Raw genomic sequence first — 15,902 nt, forward strand, 5'->3', positions numbered from 1 at the left:
AAAGGGTGTTGGATAACTAAGGGGGTTACATTTTCCTGGGTCAGTGGTCTTGAAAAAAGAATTGTGGTTGCAGTAAATGTCGATAAAGAATGATGGTGACCTACTGCTGACAAGTGCGCAGTCATTAACATGTGCATGATTGTTGTTTTTTCTGTGTTTATGTCAGTCTTTATGTTTTCGTACTCTTGTTTTCCCCTTTCACTGTAGACAGGTGATATATACTATTTTCCATATCTCTTAGAGAGGAACAATTTCTGTGCTGAAATTGCAGCAGCTCCACCGGGCTGTGTTTTCAAAGCCTACTAGACTATGGAAAACCATGCAAATCCTACGTGCCAACACAAAATCAACTGTCTGTATGTAGCAACAAATGTCACTTTTTGGAAGCCCTGGCTTGCATTTTGCACGAGTGTCTTATTGTGCAAAGCAAAAAGCTCTTTAGTTCAGTAGCATTTACCCCTTTTACTTTTCCTAGCTACACATGGCTGCAGAACAGCACCCCACTGGAGAATCTGACACATAAACTTCACTTTCCCTCTCCAAGCAATGTTCATATAAAGCCTTGCTCACCAGTACCATTTAGGTTCTGGCTCTGCAGACATATATGGTGCTAAGCATGTGAAAAGTCCCACAGTGTGTAAGGTGACTTGTCATGTGTTTAAATGCTAACAGACTGAGTCTCATTGACTTGTTTTTCCTAGAGACACAAAAATAATTTTGTATTGGCGTGAGAGATAAAAATACTATATTGAGAAGGACGGAGAGATAAAAATAAGCCTTGCAGCATTTATAATGCTTTAGTTAGCACACTACGTGCCCATTATGCCACGGCATTCAAAGTGCACATATTCTGTTATTTACAACACAGTGTGGGAGATACCGCTCCAGGTAGTCAAAGCCAGCCAAATAGAAAACTCAACAAAGCACTCTGGATACGCCTCTGCCCATAGCACATGTTTCTGAAAGGCACAATAATTGCCATTTATCTCACTGGCCAACATTTTAAAATGAATGTTACTATTTGGCTTAAAGGAAGCATAAAGTGAAAACATCTATTTCAGATATCATTATTATTCTGTTTACCCTGTGATAAAATTCACAGTGACTTTAGTGTGAACCAGATCCTGCTTGTACTGGACTGAGATTGGCACAGATGGAAAGAAGCTAAATCCAAGCAGGGACTGGGCACACAGGCTTTGTGAAAACTCACCCGACACCTCTATGAAGCTTCTGGTACCCAAATGCTATCAATAATTTTCTGACCAGCTCATAATAGAAGACAGGACCCTGATTCTTCTATATAATTCAGATTGTGATTTTATTATGGTCTCTCTCTATATAACACTGGAAAAGTGGGGAAAAAACAAGAGTTGATTTTCAAAGGCAGGAGGAATATTACACTAACAGACTGAAGCCTACTCTTTAAAAATGCTATTTTTATATCATGTGTCTTACATTTTAACTCATTTGCTTCCCAGTTCGTTCCCAAACTGCTTGTATTCCAGCAACAAATCCAGGCTGATCCTGTCTCTATTGCAGTCAACTGTCTCCACACCTCAAATCTTGTGTAAAAGTAACTATTTCTGGACAGTTTTTCTTAAAAGTACAGCCAAATTTTGTCAAGCAACGGCAACAAAATGAGGTAGAAAAAATGTGAATAGGTACGATTTAGAAGTTATCCCATGAATACTTCAGGGATAACTTGTTGCGAATGCTACAACGCTTTCCTTGAGGAAAGCCGAGACCCGCACATGCAACAGCTGGCTTAAGCTCGACTGTGGGCAGATTTCCTAGCTACACATTACCTTTACTAATGTCTTAATTGCGCCGTTTCTCTGCACCACCGTGACTTCATCGCTTTTGAGAGGACTGCCTGGTTGAGCTTATAGCACTTGACCTACTTTTCAGTGTTTTCTTTATGGATAACACAAAACTTTCCAGAGTATCTGCATTATGAATATCTATTTCAATCATACTTCATATGTAAATTGAAAAGATTTTAAATGGAATCCAATATTGTAAAACATGTCCCAACATCCCTTTCTGAGACCTCATTTGCATATCAATCTCGTTACTTGAATAGTCTTAATAGTGCCACTTGTTGGAGAGCTCTGTGTATTGCAAGGTATTTCAGTCATGTATTTATAAAAACGAATTGCTTTTTCCTGGGGATAGGTAATTCCCAATTTAAAGTGCTAAGGGAAGAGATGAAAGTACTATACAGAACAACTTTTGTTGCCGTCTCAGCTTCAACCGCTCTGACTCGGAAGACCCTATGAATGAGTGACATGTTAGCAGATCTTATGCAACTTGATTTTTACAATGGTAATGGAGAAGTGAAAAAGGAAAAATAAGAACAAATCTTGCAGGTTTTAATTGAGGCAGTTGTCATTTCCTTCTGAAGTACATTTTACCCTGCAAAATTTGGTGAAAAAGATCAGCTTCCCTGGATAAGCAGCCCCAGTCCTGAGCACAGGCCTATGTCATTATCAATAATTATGCACATATTCTCCTGGGTTGTGCAGGTAGAATTAATGAAATTGCATCATTTTCTTTGCAGTGATTAAGAAATTCACAGTTGATTACTGATTATACCACAGGCACCGTATGTCTTTTCGCAACCAGACTCTAACACACCCCAGGTACATTGCGTTTCCAGGAGCACTGACAGTATGAACAGCACACCCTGAGTCAGTGGCTGTGAAGGCTGTGAAGAAGACACTGTCATGGTGTGTGGTATCAAAGGTCCACAATGTAATATCTCAGCAGCATGGCTTGACATCACATCAAAAGCTCCACAAAGGAACATTTGCCATGCACAGAGCATCAGATCTCCGGCATGGTATTTTGAGGAGCTGCTGAGATGTAATATATGATATATATGGAAATATTAAAGTGTTGTTCCAAGGACTAAAATGATAGTGTCAGGAGGCAAGGCAGGAAAAAATGGCAGTCACTGACCTTTAAAAAAATAGATGCAGATAATATAATAGAAAGGGAATCTGAAGAGCTGTTGACTTTGTATGTCAAGAAGTCAAGGGTCAGGAATCATTAAGGTTTATGTCTTATGTCCAAAACATGCTTTGTGGTCACTAAGTCAAAAGGTAGGGTCTTTCCCAGTGTTCATCTTCTTCAAAAAAAAGACAAGTAAACTGTTCAGATCACCTGCTTGCTGAGATTGCCAGACTTCAGTTTGACATAGTAATATGGGAAAAGTAATTGCAACACCTGTGCTAGGCAGATAGGATGAATGACCTCAAGATTATTCTTTTTATTGGTTCTAAAGGAGGTCAGAATTTTTCAGCCCTAAAGCGAACACAATCCTATCATCCTTCTGGTCTCTTGAAGTTCAGTGTCTTGAGAGGCAGTCCAAATATAGCCCACAGTGAGTCCTGGAGATGGCCAGCAAGGACAAGGCTTTGTCCTTGCCCATTTTGTCTCTAAATCAGTGCCACCTTCTGAGATCTTCATCATCTCTATTACTGCTTTTTTTTTTTTTTTTTTACTTAGTATATTTATTATTTACAATTTCTGAATAACATTTTTGAATTTGTATTTGGAATTGTATTTTAAAATACAATGAAAAACTGTATTATGCTTTTAGTGTTTTAAAGGTCAAATCTTGCAAATTCCCTGATTCTGCAGGTCAGGATGATCCCAGAGCCTGTTTGCGAAAGCAAGGACATTCACAATGATGTATTTAAACCTCACTTCATATTCCCCTATCACTAAGAATCAGGCAAATCAGCTCCAAAAGTTGTTTGAGGGCAATTGTGGACAAAGCTCAACCTTTTTTTAGCTCAGCTTGCTCAAAAGCCTTGTAATGGGTTTTTTGGGGGTTGTGTTGTTTGTTTTTTTTTCCCAACAACCCTCTGTCTTTACAGCTATCCGTAAAAGTGAAAATATCTGCAGCAAAATGTGGAAGTGTGGACAAAGCATCTGTGTTGGCAACATGGTCCTTTTGCAAACCAAGGGATGCACAAGAAGGGTAAAAAAACCCCTCCTTTCTCTTGAGCACTGCTGAGGGAGAGACTGAAGAATAAGGAGGGCACAAGGTGGTTAACCCAGATGTGTCAGAGCAGTGTTTGTGCTCTGGAGGGTAAATATCAGGCAGGAGACATTCAAGACGGCAGAGATATTTCCTAGCAGTCCAGATCTCCCCTGTGACATGTCACAGGACACCAGTGATCTGGTGAGGTTTAATTCAAAGTAATGATTTTGGGAAGGAACAGAAGATGGGTAAGAAAAAAAAGCCCACAACACTACTCCATGGGGAGAACTTACTATTCCTAAGGACTCTTTGCTCCACATAGTCTTTAACATCAATGAAAGCTTATGCACATGCACCAGTGGCTGACTAGACCCAAAACCACTAATTAAGAGTAAAAGCCTTGAGGTAATTATTACTCACAAAGATACTGAGTTGGTAACAGCTCAGACTTTCTAGCGCCCATGATTCTCCTTTCAATGGATAACTGTAACTGGGGCTTTGTGCAAATACATTTCTTACCCTCCAGGTTGGACTGTGCAGCCGCAGCAGAGGACATCTTGCTGTTGATGGAAGGAAGTCACAAGGAGTTTCTTCACAACTGGCAGTGGTAGTTGGATATCTGACTGGATGCCCGGCTTCCTCTGTGCCTCTGACAACATCTCCCTTACTTCGTGTAACTGAAACTTGACTGGAGCATAAGAAGGCTCATGGAGGTTGAGAATGTTGCCTGGCTGAACAGAAGCCAGAGGACAGTCAGGAGAGCAGGTGGGGAACATGGAAAGTGCAGGTGTACTTTCACTCGGGAAGCACACAGTAACTGTACCAACACAGTGGCTTCCCCTGTCTCTGATGGCGTTGGAGCACATGTTGGAATATTTTGGACTTCTTATTCCAGGCTAAATCCCTGACACTGTGAAATATTGAGGGCAGGTTGGAGTGCTTCATTTACTATGCTGAAGGCTTTTGCTTTTGCTAAGGCAGTTTGTTTTGATTTTAGCTCTAATGCTAACAAAAAAACTTGGGACCGCAACAAATTTCTGGGTTTCCACTCATAATGAACAACTGCTTGATTTATTTAGTTCTCACATCCATTGCTTTTACTTTTTTCCAAGGAGACTGCAGGATGTTCTTGCACTTCAAGCAAGTACTGGGACAGGAAATATATTTCTGTAGGGGTGAAGATGGCGCTTTCCATACAGAGGGATTTATAAGCTGCATTCATACGTTTTTTGATTAATAGATAGTGTTGCTGAAGTGTTAGCACTTAAGGCAGAGGTCAAGTCTCTGTTATTTTTCTTTCTTAAAGGTGAAAGCAGAGTGCATTAACTTGCAGCGTGTGTGTGATTATTATTTTTTTTTTGTAGCTACAGCAAGTAATTGTGACCCCTGATTACTGGAGTGATTTAAAACTGCTCTTTGCTATGTTAACTTGAAGTTGTGAACTACAAAGGTCTGCTGTGAATAGCATATGAATAGAAAAGGGACTCTGTTGGAACTCGCTTGTTATGTTTGAAGTTGGTAGAAACTAGAGATTGAAAAGACCCACTAGTTCACTGAATTGATTCATTGCACATGCGAGACAGAAACTCCTTGCGCAGAGTTATCCTCCCTGTGTTTCTCAGGAAAAAGAAAACATATTGAGATGTTTCTGGAGAAAATGCTTTGACACAATACAATCCATTAGGATGTCTACATTTTGACCTGGTTTGCCATCTAGGTAATTTTTGCATCAAATTTGCAGTGGCAGTTGCAGAATGGCTAAAAATTTAAAGCTTCACGTAGAACAAAGGTGATTTATTATGTATTTCCCTTTTTTACAGTGAAAGGAAATGCTATTCTGTAGCCGTTGCAATTCTCTTTTTCTCAGAAGAATTGTCAGTTTAGTCTAGATGTAAATGTTGTGAACACATAGGTGAGACATCAGGTTGATAATATTTTTCTAATTATTTTTAAATATGAACCCAACAAAACATTTTTAAACAACTGGCATCCTGCGATGTCTGAAATGCAGTAACAATATGAGTAACAGCTTGAAAGCAGCTGGTAAAGAAACAAAATTGGTAATATTTGGTGATTATCCCAAGGAAAAGGAAAAAGTAAGCAAATGCTGTAAAGACTGACAAGCAAATTCCATTAGAAGACATGTCAGTCATCTAATAATTGAAGTTAATTCAATTTATTTAATTTAACTAGATGCGTAGGCCAAGAAACCTTTCCCTTTCTTTTCTTCTCTCTTTTTTTTTTTTAATGGACTTTCATGGGAAGTTGATAGAGTTCCTCAAAGGAATAGACTCGCTAGCTGCAATTTATGTGTGGTACAGCCTACTTTTGTCTTTAGCTTATGAAATTTGGTCTAGTTTGTCATGACTACTTTCTTTGTTAAAAGGTAAAATGCACATTGGGCAAATGTTCCATGGCAATTTGCATAAAAAGTGATGACAAAGAGCAATTAATTCCTCATTATTATGCAGTGAAATGCTACTTTGCTCCTAAGTGACTGTAGAGGAGGGGTTTTTCTCTGTGTGTAAATCTGTTGCGGCATTGTTCTAAAAATAGTACTTAAGAGCCCTCTGCACTCTTTGTAAATCAGGGTCTTTGACACTCCATTCGATTCTCCACAGAGAGATTGTTCTCACACATGCTGAACAGTACAAGTATCGCCCCAAATGTTCATCACGATAATAAGCATCAGAATTTTGTTAGATAAAGCAAGATAGAGGCATTTAATATTTTGTCAAATTAGATCTCTATCCTTTTTATCTGGAGATCAGTATTCAAAGTACACTCAGATCACACACAAATAGAAACATATTCCTACCACACACAGCTAGTCTGTACAGAACAAAGAGCCAAGATATCGTTTTCTATGAAGACTTGATTCTGAGTACAGATTTCATTACCAGCTCACCATAGGATAATGAAATTCCTTCAGGGCAAAGATGAGGTACATCAAAGAGGCAGCGTGGAAAGGCAGACTTTGTTAGTGCATGCTCTGTCACCTGCATTACTGGTCCTTGCCTGCCTTTAATTTGTAAGAAAATGCTAGTAATTCAAACCTTTATATTGGAACAACTTATATTTTTATTTATATATATATATATGTATACACGTGTATGTGTATATGCACACGTACACAGAAATATGTATTTTTCAAAATACAAAACCTTCTGCGAGTTGTGTGACTTCTTTGCAGCTGAAACTGAATGAAGAAAATAATTTCTTCCTGGCAAAAATGACCCATGCAGGTCCTAAAAATATCTTAGCATTTAGTAAATAAATGCTGTCTGTACCAGGTAGCTAAATAAACCCTTCTGAAACTTTGCCTTTTTACTTCTGTGACAATTCAGACTGACTTTAGTGCTTATGGAAATGAGAGGCCAATGTTTGATAAGACCAGGAGCTGCTGAAGACACATCACTGAAGCTTTCCCACAAAGCTTTGCCAATATGGGAACAAAAGGGTTACCCTACAGAAACACATCACAGGTCTATCTAGTCCAGCACCCCGCCTCTGGCAGCGGCCACTAACTGATGCTTCAGAGCAAATCAAAACCACAGCAAGCACCTAGCTAATTATGAGATGCTATGCGTAGAGGAAAAAAAAGTTGATCCTGACTCACAAGAGAGCAGTTTATGCCCTGAAGCGTGGGGTTTGATTTCCCCTGTATCCGTTTGCTTAACTCACACAGTTGCAAATACTATTTATGCTCAAAAGAGTTTCTAATCCTCTCTTGGATCCTAATCAACAATCTGCCTCAAATAACCTGGGTTACCAGGAAGTTCTTGGGGCTGAGCACACACTGTGTGAAAGCTTTGTGCTTTACTAGTTTAGGGAAAGCTTTCCAGTTTTGGCTTAACACCCACTGCCCCGAGGAGCAGACCTAATTGTCTAGATGAAAAATACTCAAGCGACCACTCCCTTCCCCTTGAGTCCTCCCTAACTGAAGCAGTTAATTCTTTCCCAGCCCCCACCTGCAAAACTATTACTTTACTTTGGGTAGGTTTATTTTGCTGGCACAGGGCAGTGGCTCCTGCTTTCTGTCCTGCTAAGAGGTTTGGGCAGGTTCCTCAGTGCAACTCACCCCAGTCAGTTAGAGGTCTGCCTACAGGCAGAGAATTCTGCCTGGCCATGCTGCCTCCCACAGCTGCAAAGGAGAGGGCAGTGACAAGCAGAGGAACGAGGCAGAGGAGAGGCTAATGGAAAGCAGCATTGGTGCCAGCTTCTTTCTGCTCTTCCAGCATTTGCTCATGAAGTAGCAGGAGCTCCTCTTGGGTTACTCTGTGAAAACATGCAATGCCTGTGAGACTCCCTTTCCTTCCCAGCTTACTCCAGCTTGCTCTCCGCGGCAAGAATGCAAGCAACGTTTTCAAAGCATCCTTTGATGACCTTGAATAACACAGAGCATCACTGTGGAGTGATCCTGGCTCTGTTACAGCAGAATGATAATCCTCTCTGCACTCTCCCCATTGAGAGTAGGTTTCTTCTGTGTACATCACAGAACGGTTATTAAAATCCAACACATGGATCTTAACAGCAATACCAGAAGGTAAGGGAGATCCAAAAAAAGGCTTAACTACTGCCCATGGGGCCTAACTGCTTAAGCCTAAAGGTGTGACCCTGAGAGAGGTGCCTCCTAAACAAAGAGGTGCCCAAACTATGTAGATTTTTCATCTCAAAGCTTTGCCTTCATGACCTGAGGCTGTCATTGCTGCACAGGCACAGACAAGCCTCGGTTTTGATGGTGGCAAGCAGATTGGTGCCTAAGGGTGTGCTTCCGAGACAGCTCCAAACAGCCCTCGTGGGCACTGCTGTCATCCCACTTTTCCCTCTGGCTGTGTTTTCCCATCTCTACCCCACCCCTTGCCCCTTCAGCAGGCCCTGGTGTTTGTCTGACATCGCAGTAAGCCTGTTGGGGAGCTAAAGTGGCTGTGCGTTTCTTTGGAGGAGTAGTTTTCTGCCAGCTTAACTTCCTAAACCAGCTGACCAGAAGATCAGAGGAGATCACAACTGGCGCAAAGGGAGGATGGGAATGAGAGGCTGGGGACAGGGCAGAGCACCCCACACTTCTGTAGACGGGCAGCCTTAAGAGTCCGGCAATGAGGCACCTCTGCCCCAGCCTGGCACCCCACAAGAAGGTTCTCTGCCTGCTTGATGCTGTACAATGTGGAAGCTCACCACTACATTTTAGTGGGGGTCAGTGCTGTAAGACCAGTGAAAAGCTGCAGGTCAGTGGGGTGGAGAAGGGAAGAGCTGGAGGGCTACAAAAGGGTTGGGCAGCAGACACGTTCTGGGAAGAAAAAGTAATGAGTGCGGTGACTATTCACAGGCTGAGAGCTGGAAAGCTCTCAAGCCCTATGAGCTCCTTTCATGCAAGGCAGAGGCACCGGGCAAGTTGGGAACACAGCAAGGGCTGTAAGCAATCAGCTTGTAGTGGGCATGGGCATATGCATGTTTTGCTGGATAAAGCCCCTTTCTCTTCATGCTTTCTCCATACCTAATGTCACCCATGCCTCTGTTTCCATCAGCTTTCCCAGGGTCTCTTCATTTGTCACTGCAGCTATGGCAAACATCAAACAAAATCCAAATCAGAGCCTTTGTTTAGCAATGATCTCTAAACAGAAGATACTGCCTGCTAAATACAGAGGTCTGAAACTGTCTGAGGTGTGTCAGTCTGTTTAACTAGCATGGCTCATGCTATTTTCTTTGCTTAAGTGTCATTGCCTGCATCCTATGAGAGGTGGGAGGGATGCCTTCTGCAAGGTATACTGAATTTTCCTGAAACCACCAAGCAAAGAGAATGCCATTTCACATCATGAAACTGTTATTTCACCTACACACATGTTATGTTGTAGTCTTCAGAGTACGTTTTACATGCCTAGGGTGTATAAGTGTGATCTACTGATACCGCTTGCCGTTTTCCATAATTTATGCTGCCTTTCAGTCTTAGCAGCATGCATAAACTTCAGCGACACATTGTCACTCCTCTCTAAATCATGGTGAAAAATCAAACAAGGAACAGAATCAGACCTGGGGCATTCTGTGTTTCACTTGCTCCGCTTTCCAGACCAGGCTATGAGGTGCCAGGATGACACAGCAGAAGAAAAATTGCAGCCAGCAAGGTGTGAAATAAAGTCCCTTAGAGAAAGAAATTGGGATAGATAATGTATTAGCACGAACCTTGTGACGGCTATTCAGCCTAGCAGTGTCGTCCTGGGGGTGGCAGAGTTAAGGAGAATCCCAGCTTTCCTGAAGGTAAATGTTCCCCCTGTTCTTCAGGCAGCCTCTTCATAAAACCTCACAATGAGCAAATAGATTTAGTGGAAATAGGAAGACATGAGGGTTAACCTTCAAATCACCAGGGGTTTAGCATTTACCGTTGTAACTCAGGGCTGTACCGAGATTATTTGTTTCCTATTGCTTAATCCATTTATAACATAGCATACTAATTCACAGTTTGTTGTGTGACCCATTGCTCTGCTATGAGGAGCTTTTTCAAAAGCTTTTTGAAAGCCTGCTGACACCTCCTACTCCCTTAATTCACTGGGACTTTTGGGGAGGTTTGAGGGGAGAGAGCTGCAGCTGGTCTGATCGTGCATGCGCAAATGAAGCTCATCCATGGTGGCATCCTCAGCACTGAGGTCAGCATTACCTGTGTTCATTTCTGACTCATATTTTGGAACAGGGAAATTCTTTAGTCTTGGGAAACACCCTTGTTTTTCAGTTGCATTGCAAGCTCTTTCCAGTCACTATGTTCTGAAGTTCAGCTTCTGAACACCCTGGATTATTTTAACTTCATCATATTGGGTTTTCTCAACTTGCTCCCGTACCTCTTCTTCAGAAATGTTTATAGTATCACACTCATAATTTCAGTCAATTTCAAAATGTTCCACTCTACTGAAGACAAACACAAATAATAACCTCAGCTTCTTGACAATCATAGAATCATAGAATAGTTAGGATCAGAAAAGACCTTAAGATCATCTAGTTCCAACCCCCTGCCATGGGCAGGGACACCTAACACTAAACCTTGCCACCCAAGGCTTCATCCAACCTGGCCTTGAACACCGCCAAGGACGGAGCATTCACAAACTCCCTGGGCAACCCATTCCAGTGCCTCACCACCCTAACAGGAAAGAATTTCCTTCTTATATCCAATCTAAACTTCCCCTGTTTAAGTTTTAACCCATTACCCCTTGTCCTGTCACTACAGTCCCTAATGTAGAGCCCCTCCCCAGCATCGCTATAGCTCCCCTTCAGATACTGGAAGGCTGCTATGAGGGCTGCATGCAGCCTTCTCTTCTCCAGGCTGAACAGCCCCAACTTTCTCAGCCTATCTTCATACAGGAGGTGCTCCAGTCCCCTGATCATCCTTGTGGCCCTCCTCTGGACTTGTTCCAACAGATCCATGTCCTTCTTATGTTGAGGACACCAGAACTGCACACAATACTCCAAGTGAGGTGTCACGAGAGCAGAGTAGAGGAGCAGGATCACCTCCTTCGACCTGCTGGTCACACTCCTTTTGATGCAGCCCAGGATACGGTTGGCTTTCTGGGCTGCGAGCGCACACTGAAGCTGCCTCATGTTCATTTTCTCATTGAGCAGCACCCCCAAGTCCTTCTCCGCAGGGCTGCTCTGAATCTCTTCTCTGCCCAACCTGTAGCTGTGCCTGGGATTGCTCCAACCCAGGTGTAGGACCTTGCACTTGGCAAGGTTAAACTTCATAAGGTTGGCATCCTTAATTCCTTAATGACCTGGAGGGCCTACAGAGACACACATGCAGCTTTATGTTTAGTCTCTGAATGATCATGTATTGTTTATCTTAATATCTTTGGCTATTTGCTCCCTCTCCTCCCTCTGAATTACTGTCTATTTATGGTTTACTTGTGACTTGTGCTGAGCTGGTTTGAGCACAATTTCTAACATATCTGTGTGAACTCCTGGTGTTGTCCTGGAGGCTACATCTCTGAAGTTCACAGCACCATGCTCTTCTTCCTCTACAGCAACTCCTGTCTTGATAGAGCCTTTAAGGCTCTGGTTTTTCTTAAAAAGGGTTTGCTTGCCTTCATTCAATATGATAATACAGTGCAATGTGATAATTCAATGAGGCATTTGATTTTTTTTTTAATATTAATATCATTGACAATCATATTAGTCAGGAGAGCAACTTTAAGGTTGTCAGGTACTTTCCTCCTCTCAGCTATTCATAAACTGCCCCATTTTAACCGCTGCAGATGGTTTCTTCTAAGCTCCATGTCAAACTCATCTAGTAAAAATGTGGAGTTTTAAGAAAAATAGTGGAGATTTTTGAAAGGGAGATGGGCTGAGAGGTGAGGGAGGAAGTGGGAGGGGGACTGAATGAGGAGCTGGTGGGAAATACTGAGACTGCCTGACTTGAGGACCTCAGCTGAATCAAAGTACCTGCCCATGTGGGTGACTTATAGTATGCCCTCTTGGAGCCTGTGATTTGTACATACAAGACTCAGGACAAGATTGCAGACTTAACTTGTATGTCTGATGTGAGCCAGCATTGAGCCAAACCCATAAAGATGCACAGCTAGTTCACTACCTTACCCAACCAATCGCAAGCAATTTTCATTTTAACTCATCACTGAGAAGGTCTCGAGAGAAAAAAACTCTTGACTAACTTATCTTTGCCTTCTTTCTGTGGCTTTGGTACAAAACGGACTAATTAAAAAGGAGAGAAAATGAATCTGTTCTTTTCTCTCATCATGAGAACCAAATGTGCTGTGTAAAGCAAAGGGAGAAAAGAAGAGCTGTAAGTAGTGGATTAGTTTATGTACTCCATGGGAAAAAGTCGGCCAGCTCATTTCAAAGCAAAGTATGCCTACAGTACTTTAATGGGAAGAAGGAGGAAATAATAATTATATCTGAATTGGCTTAGGGCTAAATCCTGTAGATGAATATGGGTGTGACTGGGCAAAGTGTTGTCTTGATGTTAACCTGAAGGAAAAATTAACCTATCAAACACAGAGTCAGTTGCAAAAATTGTTGTATGTGTGACTGTATATCCGTGCAAGGATAGCTGATCTTTTTATTTTCTTAGCTGAGTATGCAAATCAGCTTACTCCTTATTAGCCTGTGTAGGACCATATTCATACAAAAAAGCACGGTAATTTCAGTATTTCAGTTTTAGAGATCTGAAATGGCCAGTGTAAATGTTAGTGGAGAAAAGAAACAAAATAAATGAATGAATTAGGTATTTGTGGGTTTGGCTCTTAGATAGAAGGAAAAGTGAGGAAGGATCAAGGAAAGGCAAGGCCAGTAAGCTTAAGTTTGTCTATGGAGTTAGTGATATCTTTAAGGCAGACAGGATTATGTCACTGATCAAGGCTAACAGCCATGGTCATAAGGAGTAATAAATAAGTAATATTTTAAAGAGAGTTTATAATAGGAAAACTTTGATAACTGGGGCATTATTAACAAACTGAGGAAGCTCTAAAGCATAAACAGAGTCCAGTCCTGTTGGTGAAAAAGAGAGCTCTGCTGCAGCTCTTGTCTGCAGCAGTCCTGGGGTTACTGAGAAGCAATTCTCTTTTTTTCCAGCATCCAGAAATGTATGAGTTAAAAATTCCTTCTCAACCGACAAGGGTTCAGCTAAACAGATCAAAAAGAGAAGGAAAACCAAAACACAAGCTCAGATGTTGCCTTTGCCTTGTACCAGGAGTCAGAAGGTGTCAAAAGATGTGTCATATCTTAAAAGGCTAAATGAAATGTTATAGTTCCTCAGTACATGAAGAAAGAAAAGCTTTATTGAAATAGTTCCTTTGTCGCATCCTATAAAAATAAGGACAGTGTATATAAAAGAGTAAGAAAAACAGAGACTACTGGAAATTCATGTAAAGGTGAGTTTCTCTGTTTTATAGCATGATAGAAAGTCGTCATTCCCAATACTAATAGAAGTAAAAACCCCACGTCAGTACTTGAAATCATACCGTTATGGATGTTACCAGAGTAGCTGGATAATTCATCCATCTTTCCTAACTCAGATTAACAAACAAGAATATTTGTATTTGAAGTCAAGGAACAAAGTCTTCTGTGATGGATTTTGACAGAGCGTCCATGAGTAGTGATGTGCCAGCAGCTGCTCTTTCAGTGGCACCAGCCAAAGTGCCCGGCCCCCCCATAGGATGCAGCTGTGGCTGCAGAGCTGTGTGGGTACTCATCTGCATTGGGGCTTGCACTGCTCATTCTGGACTGGTTTTCTGTCAAGCCAGACCTTGAAAAAGGTTGGTTCTGGCATGAAAATCCTTCTGCCAGCTGCAAAAACATGGAGTTTCATTAGTTCCAGCAGTTCATCTTTTGGTCCTGCTTGCTGAGCTGGCTCCTGCCAGGTGCCAGGTCTGGAGGAAAGTGGTTGATGGAGTTTGCCCGTATAACACTTCTGTAAATCCTGGAAATTTTCTTACTCCACTCCTTGACCCACCAGAAGTACATGGATAGGGCCAAGAGAGCTGAATGAAACTACCTTCAGTGCTTCTTTGGAGGGCAAACACTGATATGTTTTCTACTGAAGCACAAGTTAATGTGTGGGCTGGAACATCAACACACAAAGTTACCCTCAATTGATCTGAAACTTAGTGAGACTTTGAATGTGTGGCAAAAAGGTAAGTAGGAAACATTCAATCCTAAATATCCCAGTTGAGTCTAAATGTTACTTCAAGAGGGTTTTGGATGCTACTGCTGAGGCCAGATTTGCTGAAGAACTGTGGTATTCTCCCTGAAAGTTGTAGCGAGATGAAAACTGATGGAGTATGGTTGTGTTTCTGAGCCTGTTCAGAGCTGCAGTAATGCTGGTGAGGAGAATGGCCTTCACCTTTGTGCATGGTGCAGCAGCCTCTCCCCCACCAGCAGCCTCTGCAGACATGGTGCACAATCAGAGCTGGGTGGATGATGGGACTTACAGTGTTTCTTAGAAAAAGTCCAAGATTTGTACTAGAAGGACATACAGAATTTGTAAGCTGCAGCAGCCCAAGTTTAGATTTAACGCAAATACAGTAAGGATTTGGGGGAGTTAGGACATGGGCATCCTCAAGAATCGCAGCTCAGATAAAGAACAGACCCCTTACTTGACCTATGCCTGGGTTGAAAATAGTTCAGGAAGAAATTCTGCCTTCAAATTGTTCATGGTGTTTTGCATCACTTGCTCACTGATACCAGTGCAAATGGGAATGAAATGTACCAGCCATGCACCAGAGAAATGACTTTGCAGTCCACTGGAGACCCTGTCCCATTGACCTGTCTAGGAGTTATGTGTCTGTAACTGGGACTGTTGCTGACCCCAGGTAACCTGATGGACACCATCCATTTACTCAGTTGGGTGCTATGCTTTGTGAGGTTTTGCAGTGAGACCAGAAAACAGGACAGGCTACTATAAAGCCTTATTTAAAACACTGTGTTTCTCTTCTTTGTCTAAGCAGTGCAAGCTCTTCTTTTTTTCCAGATGAGGAAATACTGCTATAGTGCACAAGTGAAACCAGGTATTTCTGCTATTTTTATGCTACAAATATGTACAGAGTACTGAGAATAATTGCTACATGTCCTTATCTGAGCTGAAAACCAAGTAAAAGCAAACCTTAACCATAGTGCTGATAAATAACTATCTGTGATTTCCGTTAACAAAGCTTTTTTTTCTTTTTCATGCACAGCGGAGAAGCAGCAGACTGGGAGTGTTGTTAGCAATATATTGTCTTCTCACTATTGTTGGAGTGGCATATCATCACCTCATTTTATTTCTTCCATCTGTTTCATGCCAGGTTTGCTATAATGGTACTTTGAGAATACTGCGTTCTTTTGTTTGCATTGATACAGAAATAAATATAAAATGTTTTTGAAGACACCATAAGGATGGAGAGTTTGATGGGATTGTGGGTAAAAGCAAGGAAGCCATGAA

The 15,902-nt window shown here is 41.7% G+C and overlaps 1 long non-coding RNA gene across 2 annotated transcripts; it reads left to right on the top strand.

The window, feature by feature from the left end:
- The first annotated feature begins 338 nt into the window (after positions 1–338).
- LOC133221144 (uncharacterized) lies at positions 339–7,240 on the top strand. Of its 2 annotated transcripts, XR_009727907.1 has the most exons (4): positions 339–2,842; positions 3,885–3,988; positions 4,518–4,756; positions 5,356–7,240. It is a non-coding gene; the product is annotated as an uncharacterized LOC133221144 (long non-coding RNA). The 2 variants fall into 2 exon arrangements; XR_009727906.1 differs by having other exon boundaries at positions 3,885–4,756.
- The last annotated feature ends 8,662 nt before the right edge of the window (positions 7,241–15,902 follow it).

This window comes from Neopsephotus bourkii, unplaced genomic scaffold (assembly GCF_033783945.1).
Source record: "Neopsephotus bourkii isolate Nb327-2 ecotype Australia unplaced genomic scaffold, CSIRO-AGI_Nbou_v1 NB_1511, whole genome shotgun sequence".
NCBI classification, from domain to species: Eukaryota; Metazoa; Chordata; class Aves; order Psittaciformes; family Psittacidae; genus Neopsephotus; species Neopsephotus bourkii.